Raw genomic sequence first — 19,061 nt, 5'->3', positions numbered from 1 at the left:
CTGCCTGCTCATGATGAAAACTGCCCACCCCAATCCTTTCCCCAGCCCCTTAAACCATAGCCTGCTTTCAGGGGAGTTGCAGACAGCAACGCGGTTGTATTTATCCTCCGGTAAGGCAGACAACAGCTGAATACCTTGCAGCCATTGCTCTGAGCCCCAGAGCCTGGCGCTTCCTGGTTCCACCTTCTCACTCTCCCATCTACCCATCTCCGATGTTTTGTGCTGCGATGATGGGTGACAAAGCTGAGTCTGCAGGCGACGGTGAGATGCAGCAGCGAAGTACACAGTCCCTGTAAGGAACTAAGGGCAGAGAGGTCCCCAGAAAGGGTCCTACCAGTTTCCAACTATTCCTGATCAGTCTCCACCTCTGCAGCTGCCAGTTCAGATGAGCTAGGCTAGCTGCCAGCCACCCAAGCAGAAGAATCCCAGATGCCTACAGAGATAAAAAAAAATGATCATGCACGTATAGTATAAATGCCAGTGACAGCGATTCAGCTGGGTGAAGAAGCTCTCTCCACAGCCAAACCTCTGTTTGGAGGCTGAGCCAGAACAGTGACTCCAACGATTACCACAAAGGATTTTACCTAGGGGGATTTGCCTACCCTTTTCAGGTAAGGAACTTGGGTAGGAGAGCAACATTCCTTAGGAGAGACAATTCTATCACGCCTGAGAAGGGTCACTCTAGAACATAAGAGAAGCATGTTTGGGTTGGTTAATTCAGGCTGAGGTTTTCTTGGGAAAATTCTTGGTGTTGCATTGGGAGAAACAGTGGACAGAGAGCCCCTGCCCATGTTCTTCCATCCTCCCTATAATCCTTCCAAGCTGAAGGTGACTTCTTGTTTAATTCCATACAGAAACCACTCTAGGAACTCAAAGCCCATCCCTTTATGCACACAGCAAGGACATTTTCTCTGCATGCCTCACTTCGGTTATTTACATGAAATTCCATCTGCCATTTTATTGCCCATCCATTCCGTCTCAAAGCTTTCCAACAGTAGTTCACTGCTGACCGTTGCCTTTGCAGTCCTGAATAGCTTAATTTTATCAGCAAAGTTTGAAGCCCGCTGCTCATTTCTGAATATGTTCTGCAGCACAGGCTCCAGCACAGACCTGTGCAACTGCCCTAGCAACACCCTTCCACTCACATAACAGTTCTCCCATTTTCTCCTGCTCTCTGCTTCCAATCTCTTTGCCAGTCATTTATACAGCTCAGAACCTTCTCCCCTAGACAATGCCTGCTCAGCTTCCCAATTTTGTTTGCCAGAAGTCTTATAGAAACCCAGTATCACCCATATCTACCTATTCAGAAATCAGAGGCTTGCAATGCAAACCTCTTGTCTCTGCAGAAATCCTGTTGGTTATTCCCAGACTGATTGTATTTATCCATTTATTGACTATTGTTTTCCCTAGTATGTCTTTTACTAGTTTATATACTATACACGCCCAAGCCTTCAGTTTCTGAGGTCCTCCCCAGACCACTGTTAAAGACTGCTGCTGTATTTACCCACCCTCCATGCTTCAGGTGCCAGGAAATTTGTAAGAGAAATGCTACCCCTGCCTTTGGCAATTCAGCCATTTCATCCTCGAGTTCCTCAGACCTCAGGTGAAACCTTCCAGTCCTGGCAATTCATTAGCATTCAAGGCTGCTCAAATGTTCAGTTTTGGATCCAAATCACAAATCTGTTTTGCCCAGATTTTATGTTCTGTGACAGAGTAGGGGAGCAAGAAGAAGCTATCAACATGCTCACAAAGCAGCCAGGTGAAAGACACTGGAACGAAAGGAGGGCTATGAGAGCTGGGTATAGAGCCACATAGACGCCTTCCTACACACATCTTCCGTCTCCCATACCCCATGTGTGGGAGTGGGCCTCCCCACAAACATACTGTACTGAAGAAGAAGCAGTGAAGCTAAACAACATTTCTCCAGTACTAATATATACTGGAGCCATCTTGCAGTAGTAGCTGCTACACGCTCATGAGCCATGAAAAGGCTGTTTTCAACTGGTTCTGCAGTGCGCTGATTTGACCAAGCAAAGCATTTTGCTAATTGGATGGTTCTCTGGGAACAGATGCACATCTTTCAGGTTAACCCGTCCTGCCTGATCACATCAGCTGTCCCATTAGAGAGCAGAGCCCGCTGTGGTCTTTGCCACCACCAAACTGGGCTGCTAAGATGAATGGACAGGTGATCACATTCAAAGACAGAGAGAAAAGGAAGGTAACAGCAATTGTATTTATGAAGCCTTCACACTACGAAGAGCTGAAAGAGGAGTTGTCATTTCACTGCAGAAACATGTATCAAAGACCTTGTCCACCTACAGACCAGGAAGGCCAGGACAGGAGTTAGGCTGACCAAGCTCTGCTGGCCTTCCTCATCCCTCTGTCACCCCCCAGCCATTGCTCCCAGCAGCACAGCTTGCCCCACAGTCTGGTGGTGCAAGATGCTCACCTTTGTGCAGACATTTCATAAACAGGAGACAAGAAGGTAAAACAGAAGTCTCCCCTGTGCTGCACTCCACTCCTCTCCTGCTAGTACATCAAGGGCAAAACAGCGTGCAGCCCAGACCTCCCATCCCCTGGGAGCATGATGCTGTGAGAGGTGCAAGTCCTTATTTCACAGCCTAAGGGCTCCAGGATCAGTCTCCTGGTTGCAGGGGAAGGGTATGCGCCCACTGCTGAGCCCCTGCAGACAGAAGCACTGCATACAACCTCACACCTCAGAACCCAGGCTGCATTCTGCCTGTACTCGGTGTCCCAGCCCTGTCCTCCTTCCTGGTATGTCAGGGATTCTCTGCATACCTTCCCTTACCTTTTTCACACCAGGGGCTCTGGGCTTTTCACGCTCCCAAAGGAATGCCCCAGTTCAGTTCTCTTGACACACACACTTCACATCTTAGCCCCTTATTCCACTTTGTTCTGTTTTCCCACCTGGACTTTCAAGTTCCCCCTTACCAAGGACTTCAGATGCCCCAGATCTCACTTTTTTCATCTCAGTGCCAGCTGCCTGCTATGCTGAGCAGGCTGGACCTCTTTTCCCTCTTCAACCAAATCAGTCATTTTCTGCCCAGAAATCAGTCCTGGACATCGCAGATAATCAGACGCAGCATCCAGAGGTAGCTTGTCACAGGCAGATAATGCAGAGGCAGGTGTTTCCTTACTCTTTCACCTTGCTACTTTAATAGCCAGGCTGAATATGGTAACAGCATTACAAGAATGAAAATAAAGTATCAGCAACCCGGTGCTGGGCTGGTGGGGGATTTCTGTGGTTGGGGGTGAGACAGGGGCTTTGAATTTTGTTAGCTGGGTTCCATTTCAATCAGGGTAGAATTCAGAATTCATGTGTACCAAAAGATGAGAAAGGAAGGGGATAAAAAGAATGAAAGGGGAAGGGAAGGGAAGGGAAGGGAAGGGAAGGGAAGGGAAGGGAAGGGAAGGGAAGGGAAGGGAAGGGAAGGGAAGGGAAGGGAAGGGAAGGGAAGGGAAGGGAAGGGAAGGGAAGGGAAGGGAAGGGAAGGGAAGGGAAGGGAAGGGAAGGGAAGGGAAGGGAAGGGAAGGGAAGGGAAGGGAAGGGAAGGGAAGGGAAGGGAAGGGAAGGGAAGGGAAGGGAAGGGAAGGGAAGGGAAGGGAAGGGAAGGGAAGGGAAGGGAAGGGAAGGGAAGGGAAGGGAAGGGAAGGGAAGGGAAGGGAAGGGAAGGGAAGGGAAGGGAAGGGAAGGGAAGATCTATCTTGAAACATAACCTCAGCCAAAGCACAGAATGGAGTCTTTACACCGTCATCCAGGCCTGCAGCATGCTATCCCACAAGGAATGCAGAGGTTGAGGCACGAAGCACAAAGATACATGGCAGCTCCAAGTGCCCACAGATCAGCTGCCATACACTGTTGAAATTACACGACTGTGGTGCTGGACAGTCCCCTGCTAGCACCAAGACAATAAGAGAAACCTGCTGTGCAGACTGCTTGAAAGGTAAGGGAAGGCAGTAAACATATCCCTCAAAGCAATCTGTTTTTCTGATAATTATCTCCTGCTCCCAGAGAGTTACCTCTGGGTTTATCAGACAGGTAGCAGCATCTGGCTCTTTGGAATGGAGTTCATCCCTTACTGTTGCAGCCTTCCCCTGGCTAAGCACTGCTGCTGGAAAGCCTGATGCCCGGCATTCTGCAGGCTGCCAGGCTGGGAACGGCTCGCTTAACCCCGTAATCCAGCAAGGTGATCCAAACAGGAAGGGGTAGAGCAGACCCAACAGGCAGCACGCATCCAAAATCTCCAACTCTTTTCTAAAGGAAATCACATGGAGATATGGCCTGGGGTTCATCTGCAGGGGGACAACCGGCTTTTCTTTTCCAGCCCTTCCACTCCAATAGCACATTGGTGATGTGAATCCTCCCCTACTGCTCCACATCCCAGGCCCAGGACTGCTCCCTCTGGCACAGCACGAGGCCACCCCTCCTGCATCCCTACCATGGCAGAGCTGCAGCTCCTCGTTACTGCTCAGAATTTTCCATTGCCCTCTGCAGCCCTCATGGTTATTACGCTCTCATCGCCTGGGCAAGTGAACTCAATCTTCGCTTTTCTGATTTTCCATTGTCTGTTTATTAGATGGACCCTTGGTGAACTCAGCAGTTCACACTCTCCTGTGGTGCCAAGTGTAAAATTAATATTGACTAAAAAATCTGGGCACCTCTTTCTGGCCAGAAAGGAGACGTTTCAAATTAATGGGAATGTTACAGCGTTTCACACCCACTGTCATCTTTCTGAAACCACAGGGCTCATTTTTAATTGCAGGCATTAACTCTTAATGGGCTTTGTCTGTTCCGGGCAGGCGAGTGCTGCCCCACTGGCCCCATGTCCACGTGTGGCCTTGGCTGGTGCAAGGGGGTAAGAGCCTGTTTGGGCAAGGGCTGAGGAAACAAACCTTTTTGCTAAATATCAACAAATATCCCCAGAACAAGCTTCTGCTAGCTCGGAAATTAGAGAGCAATCATCTGTCTGTGAAGTATCCTCTTGGTGAGGACGCCGATGCCATGAAGGCTATTCACTGGCTCTCTCTCCAAACATGGCTCCACTTCCCCAGAGAAGTGCCTTTATCTCCTACCTGGCACTGCTGCCCCAGCACTGCAGGGAGCTGGACCAGAACACAGCACAGTTCCCTGCTGGGCTGTGGCCCTGCTGAGCCTGGCTCCCCAGTGTGGGCCATGTCCTTGTCCCACCAATCCCAGCATGAACTAACCCCAGAGGCAGGGATGCCTCTCATCCAGGCTGCCCTTGGGTTTTAGAGGTTCTGGCAGTCAGGTTTGGGTTTGGTGCATTTCCACAGGCACTTATGGCTCAGTAATACATTGGGGTTTTCACTGATGGAGCAAAATCCCCCCAAGGAGTTCTCAAGGAACACAGTCCAGGGAGGAAAAGAGGATTAGTGAGATGCTGAACATGCAGCTATGATCTCAGGCAAAACAAACCTTGTTCTTGCATTCATTGCACACCCTAACCCTTCACAGGCAGCCTCTCAAAACACACAGCATAAAGCAATTACGCTGCCACAACACTGGTATTGTTGGTACCTTCCTGCACTTGCACAGGAAGTGTACAAGGGGAGTGCTCAGACCTTGTTATCACTTCAGACAGCAACAGCAGCACGAAACATTTGAGGAACACTGAGCTAAAGTGACCATTTTTTTTCCTGTTGTTTTCCCCACTTTCATACATGTGCCAGCTCAGACCATCCTGCTATAGAAGTCTCTGCTATCACTGCTTTTACTTTCAAGAGGAAGATAATGCTGGATAAACGTTTGTTCTCCAACAAAACCAGAGCGAGCAAGCGATGGGGCCAGAGGTGCAAGGCTCCCCTGCCCATGTGAAGCACATTAAGGACTTCAAGCCGCATTGTAAGCTGAGGTGTGGTGCAGAATGAGTGCTCCTATGAGAGCACTGAAGCTCATCACATCCCCATTGCCAGGGGGTGACCAAGAACGGAGCTCCCACCCCCAGCCACGACAGAGAAAACACAGCCCCTTTCCAAAAATAAAAGAGACACACGGTCTCTAATGCTTCACCTGTGGATACTTAATATAATTGGATCTGGACAGATTAAAGGCAAACAGCAGTTGCTCAGACGAATGCAGTGTACTAGATGGATCTACAAAAACTGCCAGAAGTACTTGATTTTCAGATTATACCAGCCATAAAAAATATGGACCTCAGACTGCTGTCAGGAGAGGACGGCAAACGCTTTCCAAATGTAGTGTCAGGCTATGGCAACTCCACACAGGCACCTGATAAGCAGGGCAGCGTGCATTGATGCCCTGCCCAGCTGAGCTGCAGGTGTACAGCTCCATCCCAAGCACCGCCAGCAGTGTCTGCAGCCATACGTACCCACATCTGACCCTGCCCACCCCTTCCTAGGAAAGAGGCGGGTTTCAAAATGCGTGACTGGCTCACAGCTTTCCTCACATTACAGACAACAGTAAAGACAAAGTTATAGCTTTTGAAATCGTCATCCTATGGCTCACAGGAGGATACATCACAGCGAAGACGCACAGAGAGATAAAAGGCTTCATGCAGTATTGAAGGACTTCACTTTGCTCAACCAAAAATTAAAAGTGTCCTTTGAGGAAAGTAGCAGATTTTTCATCTTGAAAGATCTTAGAAATGGAAAAACAAGCACTCCAAGCTCTCCCATCCCTTTATGATAAATCAGCCCGAGGGGCAGATTCCTTCTCCTGTATAGTCCCTTGGCAACCTAGCAGATCATACGGGCAGGATGCTGGGAGGACAGGTGAGGACCCGGCTGCAGCTACCCAGAGAGCAGTCCCCTCAGCTCAGGTCAAGTCAGTCACGCTGCACACCCAACAAGGACCCTTCTCCAGCCCCTCATCTCTCTGCCTCAAGAAGGAAGGAAACCGGAGCTCTGAGAAGACAGAACTGGTTCTCCTGCTAGAAAAACAAACGTCAATCTTGGCACGAAACATGCAAACATTCCCCAGGAAGACGAAGCTAAGCACATGAGTGGGTGATGGCAGGACCACACAGACGAGAAGCTTTACTGAAATACAGCTTACGATACACTGCTTTTCCTTCTTTGGATGAAGACAAAACAAGCAGGGAGGACTCTATCTGTGCTCGCTATGACCACTATCTGACAGTTGTTTCCTTTGCTGATACGTGGCTCAGGCTTTTATGCTATCGTGCAAGATGTGAAAGGCACGTTTTATTCAGCAGCTGTTTATGACTGAAGAAGGTAAACTTCTTCAATAACCATTCAGTAATGATTAAGACGTTAGATTTTAAAGCTCTAGATTGCAATAACCTTTAAAAGTAAATTGTTTTCCTTTGCATTGCTGCAGGGCAGAGTAAAGGTGGTTAAAGGCACCTTAACTGCACTTCCCCTCCTAGCATGTTTTTAAATCACACTCTCACTGCATTCCTGAAGCTTCTCATGCTCCAGTTGGACGGATGCACTCTGAACTGTAAAACAAAAAACCAAAAGCACTTCCTGAAATGAAATGCCAAACAAACGGGCTAAAGACAAAGGGGTTAACATTCACACAGCACAGCAAAGCACAGCTTCATACATTGCTTTGGTGCGGAAAGCTGTGACGGAGCATCCCACATCTGAGTGGCCCAGGCTCAAAACCACTTCATACCTAAATGCAAACAGGTCCCTGCTGGCTCAGGCAGCTCTGCACTGTGCAGCACAGGCTCACATCCTCACACCTTTTCCCTCGGGATGACCTACCAGCTAAAATGCAACCCAAATGCCGCAGGCAATGCAGGCAGGGATGAGGGGGGAGATGCAGAGGGCTGCTGACTATCAGAGCTGCTGGCACAGCTGGCTTGGGGCAGATCTGCCGAGCGCAGCCCTCAGCAACTCCTCACAAAGTTCTGGTGTGTTTGTTCAGAAATCAATCTGGATTGCACTGCCTGGAGGCAGGCGATGGGGTATTTTTGTTCCTCAGATGGGAGTGGCTGCTTCAAGCACACGGTCACTGTACCAGCAAGCCTGCTCCTCACCGTGGCTTTAATAAGATGTATGAGGGTGCAGCACTCACTCTCAATTTGTGGGAAGTGGTTTGAAAGCTGTTCTCTGCCTCCCGGGCTCACGTGTGATGTGGCTGGATTTACAACCTCAGTTAACGTACGTTGGCTTTCCAATTTGCATCTATTTCCTGAGAGATTCAAGCCTAAGGACAGCGGATGCTAATGTAGGAGCCTGTATTTGGATTGGTGAAGCAGATAATCCAAGATTAATTTCATCTGACAAAAGACATTTATTATTACAGTGTCAAACTCTGGTGTGCAGCTAGTAGCCCTCAGCAAGACCGGAGATGCAGCGCAACACCTGTGCTCGTGCACATAGGTGCTATTTAGAAGTGCCTTGGGAGATCAAAGTGATTCTGACCAAGGCAAATCTCCTTGAAAGAGTGGCCTAGAAGGATCCTATCTTATTACGTGACTTTGGGCTGGCTGGAGCACTGAGCCTGCATGTGATACTGCAACAGCTATCAAATGTATGACTGTGCTGGCCACTGATAGCTTTACAGTAGCCACACAGGAGGAATAATGCACCTCTGGCTTGAGTTTGAGCTCCTTCATGGAGCTTCGCACATGGAGACTCAGTGCCCTGCATACACTCCTACTACCACACCAGGAAGCCTGGGTTAGAGATCTGCCTCCACTGCCCATGTAAGCTACGTGCCATCCACAACAACACTGGAGGGGTGCAGTGGTCCTTAAGAAGGCTGTAGAGCAGATCCAGTTCTTCACACAAACACAGAGGTCTGCTCAACAGTCAGCCACCTCAAACTATGCAGTTCCACTGCCTGTAACCACGAGTGTCAACACCTGACACATCTCCCGTTACATCTTCTGCTTGACAAGAGATGTTACCCTGACTTCAGCTGTTATGGCAACATTAGCTGCTCCTCCTGAACTCAAATGTGATTCCCAGCATGATCTCTATCTTATTGGATGCGTTGTCTTTTATTCAGACACAGCACATCCACGTGCTCATGTAAAGCCTGCAGCAATGGTGCCATGGCCCTCAGTCCTGTCCCTGTATGAGAACGCTGCTGTTCACAGAAGTTCTGCATATGTGGGACATCTCTCTGTTGATGGTCTCACAGAGGAGAGGAATTAGTTTCTGCACTTCTTGTAATTTATAACGCATCATTCCAGTGCAGTTTTTAACCAAAAAGTATGGCTGCACAGTAGGAGTACAAAATGAAAAACAAAAGACCAACTGAATGAAGCACACACACAAGTTGCTTTGCACAAGAGGCTGACTCTTTCACCAGCAACTGTTTCACTGAGACATTGAAGCCTTCTGACACTCTCAAAAGGAGCACTGGGTAGCATTCAGGCTACACATCCACTGCAGCCCATTAGATCTCATTTACTGAAAATTTTTAGGACTGCACTGCTCCACAGAGCCATCCCCATTTGCATGAGCTGAGCCTCTGGCTGTGTGTTTTTCTACCGTTTAAGCCACATCCCAACGTATTATCACAGCCCTTTAATTCTCTGCAGTCACCAAATCCTGGCTCCCTGGAGCTTTGGTTCTCCCCAGCTCCTACCTGTGCTGGTGACAGTGACCATCTCCTTCCAAAAGGGGTTTGTGCAGCTTTGCCTGCTGCATGCACTGCACTCTTCATTTCTGTCCCTTGCTCAACACCAGCACATTCACCTGCAAAGGCAAAACAAAGCAGCTGGTTGCTACAACAACACATTATGAAACTTATTAATCATTTTAATCATATTATTATCATTTCTCCTAATTATTAAAGGACTTCTTCACCCTTCATATACCTGCCAGGACCAAGTTGACTTGGTGACAGTTGCCAACATTGCCATGGGCAAGGCAACGAGATAGGTGCTGCATTTCTTGGCTCTGTCCTGCACAGATGAGGTCACTGTGAGCTCAGCTTCTGACTGCAATGAAAGCAGACAGAGGCTTGGCATTATGAAGGCCAAGCCACAGAGTTTTCTGAATTCTTCTGATGAACTTCTACTGCTTCTGCAGGCTTGCAGTCCTAGAGTGCTGTACCAGCACCCATTGCTTTATTCGGTATTTTGCTGGACCACCAGCTTGAGAAGAGGCAGGGCAGAGGGAGGCACTTTCCCAGCTCCGTGTCCTTGCAGGCAGCGAGGTGCCCAGGGCTGACACAGCCCTGCAGAGGGCTTCTGGTCACTGACACAGCACCCACTGCTTACCTGGCTGCCTGTCTTGTCCCATTCAGTGGGCTGTGAGTAAAGTGCATCTTTGGAATCCAGGCAACAGTGCAAATGCAAGGAGAGGAAGACATCAGGGAGTGCAGTTCTGTGAGCGAGCAGTTTGAGAAGTCACCTTCACCAAGCAGAAAGCATCTGAGCAGCTCTTTATTAATATAAGTTCCGTGTACCACTATGGCTTCCCTGCTATACGCAGAGCAGGGGCAAGCCATTACCCAGAGGAGAACCCAGAAGGATGCAGGCAAAAACAACCTAGCTATCAGATGAAGCCCTGGCCCCAAGGAACTCACTAGGTCTAACCCATGGAACAAGAAAGCTTTGCAACCCTGGTTACTGGGTGCAGACAACAGCTGCCTCCCAGCAACACTCTTGGAAGAGACCTTGGGCACACACATTCTTCCTTCATAAAGGGAACTGGGTAGGCCCAGAGGGAACACCAGTACAGACCAGCAGGAGCCCCCAGTCCAGGTGATTAATGAAAGAGCATTAATGATATTTAGCAGGCTCTTAGGGGCCACTGACCTTCAGCACTCTGATTCACGCAACCTCAAATATTTCAACCTTCAAGAGAAGGCAAAACCCTCACAACGCAATGCTGTATAGAGGGGAAATAAAGGAATGGGACCTTCCCGACCCTTGCTATGCAATCAGCTTACATACTGGAGCACAGGATTTATTCATATCCATCTCAGCATGAATAAATGCCAGACCTGAAGCAATCTGTCTTTCAGACTGTGGCAGAACGAGCTGGCTCAGTGACCTGTTGGGGTAGCAATTGCCCCTAATGGTTACAGCGAAAAATAAAATAAACAAACTCCATCTGATCCATGCTCTGAAGATGATTTGAATTCCCCACGCTTGCCTGAGAGAAGACATAGGGATTACAGGCTTATGCCATCCGTGCTGGGGTCCGAACCCCTCGTGTATGCCCCATGGAGCAGAACCATGTCATGAGACAGGACACCGTCTTCCTGCTGTCAAACTGCATCAGCTTCCTTGGGAGCAACAACTCACGGTGACATATCACCACCACATAAAGATGCAACACTACCAATATTGTAATGATCCATAAATCTTAAAATAAATCTCGAGCCTTTGAATTGTGCTGGAAGCTACAAAGACCAACGGGAGGGGGGAAAAAAATGTCTTTCACATTGTGGAGAAGGTGACAGCTCAGAAAACAAGTGCTGGGGAAAGGCTTTTTAAAATGACCCACAGAATAAAAATCACCGGGGTCTGATAGAGATCCTCATCCTTCCTGCATTTAGCTTATGTGTCACATTAGCTCAACTCCCTGTCAAAACAAGTTCTGTTTTGCTGCTGTCAGCACAGTGGGCTTAACGTAGCTTAAGAAAAACATCTCACAGTATTCTTTATACTTCATATATCATCTCCAACAAGCCAGATAGCAGAAAACAAGCTGCTACTGTGCAGCTGATTATTGGTGATCATGTATGCAGGCAGGCTGAGTGATGGCAGAATACTAGTAAGTTGTGCTAAGATCTGCTTTTAGCTGGAGAGAGGCAGAGAGCAACAACACGGGGGGAGCCTCGGGCTCAGAGAAACATCCAGACTGCCTATTAGCTACAGAAACACAGTCCCATGTTTTCAGCCCTAACAACCACGCTGGAAGAACAGACTGAGGAGTCCCTTTCATATGGCATCTGTTGTTAGAGAGCAATGGAGTTGTTGTCCATATCAGCCATTTTTATACATAAAGAGAATTTTAAGGAAGAGATGGTAGAGTTGAGATGGAATAGGTGCTGAGGAAGAGTACTGTTATTGCAAATGTTAAAGCAAAAACGTCATTTGGTCTTTTCCTTCCTCAAACAGTTCAGCTGCTAATCTAGCAGAGGCAGCAAGTCACTCCATTCCTCTTAATTATCTTATTTTGGCCAACTCCGTTCCTGTGGATGGTATCTGTCTCTGCACACACAGTAATTTAATACAGCTACTGGCTTCAGCCACAGAATGTTAAGCAGTTACCTATCTTTGTTTAATTGCTGAAAATCAGGACATCCTCCTAACAGCGTGGTAATAAGAACTTGGGGGATACATCCCCGAAATAACTCACGTCAATTCTCTAAAACATCAGCCATTTAATTTAGGAGTCTCCCAGAAGATATGAAGATTATTTCCTCATACCAAGGTAGTCCTGGCAGTGCTTCACCGTGAGCCGTGTAACTATTTTGCTTTGCATATCCGCCCTGTGAAAATATCTCATCATCATTTCCCACTGATATTCAAGAGGGACCTCGCACTGCTCTCAGCAGCCAGCATCAGAGCCCTCATTCCCTCCACAGAGATTTGATGGTTCACTTCCTCTGCCCAGACTAACTTCATATTGTCAGTGTTGCCCTGCAGCTCTGTATAAAAAAGGAGATGCAGAATATTTTCTTCCTTTGGGCGGGTGGTTCCTCATCTGGTCATTTCCTTACCCAGGAAGCCAGTGACGATGGAATGGGTTTAAACTACAGATCCACATTAAACCCCTCTTCCTCTTCAAAGCTTCCATGACAAACTCTCAGTCATTCCCAGAGGCGCCTGCGGCCTCCGCCAGCTCCTTGTGAAGGACCATCTAGGTGCACCAAGACAAAACTCCACCTTCCAGTTTTTTGAGGCCACTGAGAATAACCCTCCCCATTCTCCTCACGAAGAAAAGCATCATTTTAAGCAAGACTGCTGCAGTGTCCCAGCTTACTGTGTGGCAATCAGGGAAACAGCCAGGCAGAAGGCAAGAAAGTGCGGACTGGCTTCACCACCACAGCCAGCGCGGCCTGCCCAGCCCTCAGGGATGGGCCCACCTGACAAACACCAAGCTATGACAGCACCCACCTGCCTGCACAGGCAGCACAGCCAGCCAGTTGTCAGGGAGTCCTCATCAAACAACTTGTCACTTCACCAGGCAGCAGTGGCACAAGTCGTGTCCTTCACACACACCTGCTTCACCTCTTCCTTCATCCAGGCAGGCCTTAGGCCAGAGGGGAGCAGCCCCTTCTTGTAGGACACAGCACCTGCACCTCACCTGTAGCTTTTTCACCTCGTGTCATCTCGCTGGGAAAAGTTGGCTCTGAAACTGTTAAATGCAGCATGCTAAGCGCTGTCAACCTGTAAAATCCCACTGGGCAGCTGCTGTACACGCTTATCTCTGTGCAGCCAGGCTCTGCCACCTCGTTGGCTTAAAAGAAATGTTAATTTTCCCCTATGGAAGAAGGAGCTGGATTCAATCCCTATTCCTATCCCTTTCCTCTCGTTCCCTCACAGCGCTTTTCCCCCTTCCTTTGCAGCCACGTGCCTAAGGCTACAGTGACATCCTGGCAGCCCTTGGGGCCAGGACACCTCCTGATGCCTCTGCAAATGTCTCCAGCAGAGCAGGCAGTCAGGGCTTCTGCTGCTCCTTACGGCTCCCCAGCACAAGCCTCACTCTTAAAACCTGTTTCACATTGACATTAGCCCAGTCTCACTATGTTAATCGAGGCAAGGAACGCCAAGGGATCCTGAGCAGCCAGTAGGGGCAGGGATGGACTTCAGTTGAGCACCTAGCTTGAGCAGCCCCATGCACCAGGATAGCATTAGCAAGGAGCCAGCATCCCACCTTCCACTCACCAAAAGGCTGTCCCACTGTGGAGTGAATGAGGAACACAGAAAGCGAAAGCTGTATCATCAAGAAGAAGCTCCAACATTTCTTAGGCAGAATGGCTGCTGTTGTTTGCATCACTCTTGTTTTCTTGGAGAGCAGGAGGCAACAAGCATGTCCAGAGTGACTGCATTCAGCAGGTGTCATGGCACAGCAGGTCATATTACACACCTCCAAGTACTTGGGGTCAAGGTCTGTGTCAGGCTCTGCAGCTTGCATTGCAATGGACCCATCCTGAAAGAGAAGTGTGGCACCAGACAGCAGAAGAACAACGTCTGTAATGGTCTTGCTGTTACCAGGTCATCAAGATTCAGAATGCAACATTAACTGCAGTTTGTTTTTTAAGAGCTGGATGCCAGGAAGCAGAAAGCTCTCACCTGCCACTGAGCCTTTCAGACCACTTGGATTTAATCTCTCCTTTCAAATGACAAAGCCATGGCTCACATGTTTCCAGTTCACTGATGAAGATGGGTGATCCTGTCAGAAAGCCAGACTTAAGAACAAAACCCCTGATTTCTGTTCCTAATTCTGCCTCACGCTGTCTTACTCACATCACCTCATCTTTGCTTCTCAGCTTTCCCCCTCTGCAAAGGGAAAGGCTCTGCTTCACCTGGCTCTGCTGAGCCTCATTCAGGCAATCCTAACCCTTTTTTTTTAATTTCTGGAAGGAAGATTGTATTTGCACACATGCACACACTCAGGGTAAGCCTTTGTCTAGGAAACCATCTGAACATTTCATCCTACTGGAGGAGGCAGGAAAGGGCACAGGCACAAGATGAGAGCAGTACCACACTGGGTCTTTCCACATGGATAAGGAATAATGTTTCAGCCCCTCCAAGATGCAGCCTCCTCTTATTTTTCTGCCAGGAGGCTGCTTCACTCTACAGATCTTCTTTATCCCAGTCTTTTCCTCTTCAGCTGTGCATTCCTGTAGGGCTGTTCTGAGCAGACACACTTCCCACTTTTTGCCTCCATTCAGACCATACCTAACAAATGCATTCTGGTCAGTGCTAAAAGCCAACAGCACGTCCAGTTCTTCTAAATGCAGCCCTAAAATGGCAGTCTTAATAAAGCCCACGTTGCCAAATAAGTCTCTCAAGGAGAGATGAATTTTCTCATTAAGGAGGTAAGGGCGTACTGCTGCCTTTAACAACTGCTTTGATATAAAGGAGAAAAGCAAAGTGAGGGGGGATAACAAGCCATCAGATGGAATAAACTGCCTCACACTGAGCATTGCCACCTCTTCTGGAAGCCAGGTTGAAATTCTGAATTTAATTTTAGCAAGAAGGAGAGACTGTGCACTTTGCAAGAAAAATTGTGCATGTATTCTATAAGGAATTAAGGGATATTGTTTCTGCAAGGAGTGGGAAGAGAAGGAAAGTGGTATTTTTAAAAGCATTAGTGCACAAAAAAGAGAGATATCACGGGGAATTCCTTATGTCAAAGCTGTAGGACTGCCCATGCCCCTTCTCCTCAATCACTGTGAAATACAGAAAGGGGAGCAACTCTGCTCCTACTTTTATTTGTCAGGGTCTGACACATGCAGGCAAATACAAGCACATACATTTTTAAAGAATTTAAGACTTGAGTGTTCATGAAAATGAGATGCAACCATTTTAATTCAACCAGGGGAGCAGCAGGGCATGGCCATGTGGCTGCAAACAGTGAAGTCTCCTTGGAAGCAGTTAGTATGTGCCTGTTGTGCTGTGGAAACAAACACACTGCACTCTATTCTAGCTCCACTCTGATGCAGAGCAGGCCATCTTCCCTCAAACCACCGTGAAGGTAGTAGCTCTTCATTCTGGTGGCTTAAACAGCACTCCACTGCTCAGTGAGGATAACTGCACACGGCTGTTCCCACCCTGCAGCTGAGCTTTGCTACCTTGACCACCTGCAATTACCCAGTCTTAGAGTACTAAATAATCTCTTTAGACTATGGGGAACTACTGTCTAGGAAGTTGTGGGTTTTGTTTTTTCCCCCCTGATTATAGCTCTGCTTTAAACACCTACACCCAAATTCATTTCAAGCCATGAAACCACAATGCCTCCCTGCACTTCCAGGTGCAGAGATGAAGGCCTCAGCAGCAGGCAGGGTTTCAGACACATCCAACTGATGCCGTCAGTGGCAGCACAGGAGCCAAGGTACAGAGTCCTGCAGTCCATTAGGACTTTGGCTTGCTCTGGGCTGCTGCAAACAAAGACTACTAACTGGAACAGTTTTGCCCACTTGAAAGCAAAAAAATCCTACACTTATCTCTGCGGTCAATGTGAGTGCTTGGGAACAATGCCAAAGTAATATTTCTCAGCCCGGCTGAAAGGATTATAACTCAGCTGTGCAAGTTCACATTGGGGCAAACACCCTGATACAGCAAGCAGCCACTCTGGGAACACGTAGTGCAAGAGTTAGCATGTTGTTTCGCTTGTATCAATTAATAGACACATAGAAAACAGCTTTGAAACGAGCAGCCCCGTGCCCTAAATGCTGAGCTGTGTGCACACAGCAGGTTGTGTGAACAGTGCAGGCAGCACCACAGCACAGGGCAGAGGGTGGCATTACATCCCAAAGCTGCAGCCATGCAGGAGAGCAGTGGGAAGGGCAGCAGCACAGCACCCTCCCTGCTTTCTGTTGGAGCCATATAAAACCCAGGTGGCTTCTGCTGGGAAGGAGCATTGGGGGGAAGGAGGCTTTTCCCAGAAGCAGCTATAATTACTATCTCATGTTTTGCTGTTCATATTCCTTGCAGCACATCCCCGTCACTCAGCTGAGCCTTATCAGCTGCCCCACCTCACTTAGATCAGCTCGTTTCTTAGGCCACACACTGCAAGGACAGCCCTGCATCAGCCTTCTGCTTGAGGCAGCAAAATGCAGTTTCAGCTGTGCTGCCAACAAGTCCTTCCCCAAACTGCCAAAAAGTTCTATGTGCTGCCCAGACTGCTCCATTCCAAGGAAGAAAGGCAAGCTGGGTTAACTCTATTCCCCCTCACCCACTACTCTGTTAAAGGAAATTTAATTACACATAACAGCTGAACCAGGTAAATAATACCAGCCCGTTTGTGGCAGCCCTTGCTTCCTCATCTCCCATCCTGGCCACTGAAAGGTGCTTACCTGAGTGCAGCCTTTACCAGGGGCTCCAGACAATGGAATCACTACGGTTAGGACCTGATGTAGGCACAAAGGATGGGAAGGGAACACTCCTGTTCCCACATCCTGCAAGGCTTAAGTAGCTGGGAACGAGCTGCCTTCCTCCAGCTGTGCAGATAAGGAACTGCAGCCTCTTCAGCATCCTACTACGCTCATCCCAAAGTTACAGAAAAGTTACAAATACAGGTAAAAAAATGACAAAAAATATTCTTAAGCACGGCAGTTGTCCCTTTTTCCTTCTACAGAAATCCGCTTTCAAAACTGGCAGAAACAAAACACCCCACGTATGGGTCAATGCCTACCAAATAAGGCTAAAATCACAACCAAGGAAACCAAAGAAAAGCCACCAGCCCATTACCTTGGCTTTAGCCTATGCTGTTGACCCTCAGCATCACTTCACAACTTAAATGGAAAAAGAAGATAGAGATTAAAAATATCCCTTTGAACCCTTAAATCCCAGAGGCCCAGTTCTCCCTCCTTGCCTTCCTAGCAAACTGAGCCACTTGCTCAGGAACATCTCTGTAACAATGGTCACAGTCAGAAAGCAAAGGGCCCTGACCATGATATCAGTCTCACTTTATAACCCAGCACTGTCCCCGCAGGAGCCAATTGCTGCAGCAGGGAGGCTGGAGGCAGCAGATAAGCCTCAGCCGGGTGATAGAGATCAGCTGCCCGGTTATCAAGGGAGTACAAAAATCAAATAGATTTTGATTTGGTAGTTACAGCTTTTCATATATCCTGGGAAAAGAAAAGAGAAGGAGCAGAGGAGGGGGAGGGAGGAGAGAGGAGTCTTTTCCAGGGTGTTATGGTGTCAGATCTTTTTAGCAATGGATTTCTAGGTTAAGCAGTTACTGAGACATGCGGCTGCAGAGAACTGCAGGCAGTGAGTGCGGGCATTTGTAGGAGGAAACTGAAAGCAGTGGTAGAGTGGCAAAGCAGAGCACATCTAAGGGCTGCAAACCCTGCCTGAAGTAAGCAAGATGCAGTACAGCAGTTCCCAATAGACACAGAAACAAAGAACAGCAGCACTGCACCCTCAGAGATCCACTTCTGTGACTCACTCAGCTCATCTCTCTGATCCGGGGGGAAGAGTTAACCTTGTCCTTCTCTCAGACATGACTCAAGCTGTGGCCTGCAATGCCAACTGCAGTGTCCATTGGCCATAGCACCATGTGGCTAGCATCACAAGTCTTTGGCAAGACCAGGCCATCAGCAGTGGATTAGATCAACAAACATCAGCTGTGTTGCTGTTTTAAGTCCAAAGGCAGGCAGATGAAGATAACTGACTGCATTACAGTGCCAGCAGTGGAATAGACAATGGGTTGCAGTAGACAGCCAGGCAGAGATCAGTAGAGAGTATGGCAGAAAAGAGACAGTCCTTTGATTACATGGTTTGACCCAATAAGCCTGGAATTTAGATGCAGTTCTGCTATCAGCGGTGACAAGAGCTACATTCGTAAACCGCAGTATATTCATCTAAATGCTAGCACCTCTGGCATAATTTTCTAGTTAGAAGCTTGGGGAGCTGCAGACATTGTAGTCACAAGGAACCATTCACATGTGCATAAGAATACTATTCTTTAGCACAGAATGGCTTGCAACTTAAGCTTACAGGAAAAGCTTGCAGGAATTTGGTTCAGAGTTTGCACTGCCATCATGGGATCAAGAACAGAATCAAGGCCAGCCCATCAGGCCACTTCTGGTGGTCCCTGGTCAGCCTGTTGCTCAGCCCAATGACACTGCACAAACCCCAGTGCCAGTTGGGCACCCAGACCCAATGGCACTGTTAGGCACAAAGAGGGAGAGAGCTTCTCCGTGGCTTTCTGAGTGGGACTCGTGGAAGGACTTGAACCATTCTTCAACTTCAGTGAGCTACATGCTGTATTTGTACTCCTGTAATTTACTTCCCAGCTCCCACTCCATCCCTGTTAATTACTGTCACAGCAGGAGAGTTTCCGGCATTTCAAAGAATGGCCCCTCTTACTAAGCAGGAAAACAGGAGCAGATAGCAGGCAGCGCTACATGCACATAAACTGCCAGAGGTGCTCTCATTTCC

The 19,061-nt window shown here is 48.2% G+C and overlaps 1 long non-coding RNA gene across 1 annotated transcript; it reads right to left on the bottom strand.

Annotated features, from left to right (window-relative positions):
- Positions 1-3,798: 3,798 nt before the first annotated feature.
- Positions 3,799-14,498, bottom strand: LOC121106619. Its single transcript, XR_005839298.1, has 4 exons — positions 10,209-14,498; positions 9,804-9,926; positions 9,572-9,681; positions 3,799-7,463 (listed from the first exon to the last, which is right to left on the bottom strand). It is a non-coding gene; the product is annotated as an uncharacterized LOC121106619 (long non-coding RNA).
- Between the last annotated feature and the right edge of the window lie 4,563 nt (positions 14,499-19,061).

The sequence above is a fragment of the Gallus gallus genome, chromosome 12, assembly GCF_016699485.2.
Source record: "Gallus gallus isolate bGalGal1 chromosome 12, bGalGal1.mat.broiler.GRCg7b, whole genome shotgun sequence".
Lineage (NCBI taxonomy): Eukaryota > Metazoa > Chordata > Aves > Galliformes > Phasianidae > Gallus > Gallus gallus.
The sequence above is the reverse complement of the archived record's forward strand: the minus strand, read 5'-3'. Positions and strand labels throughout refer to the sequence as shown.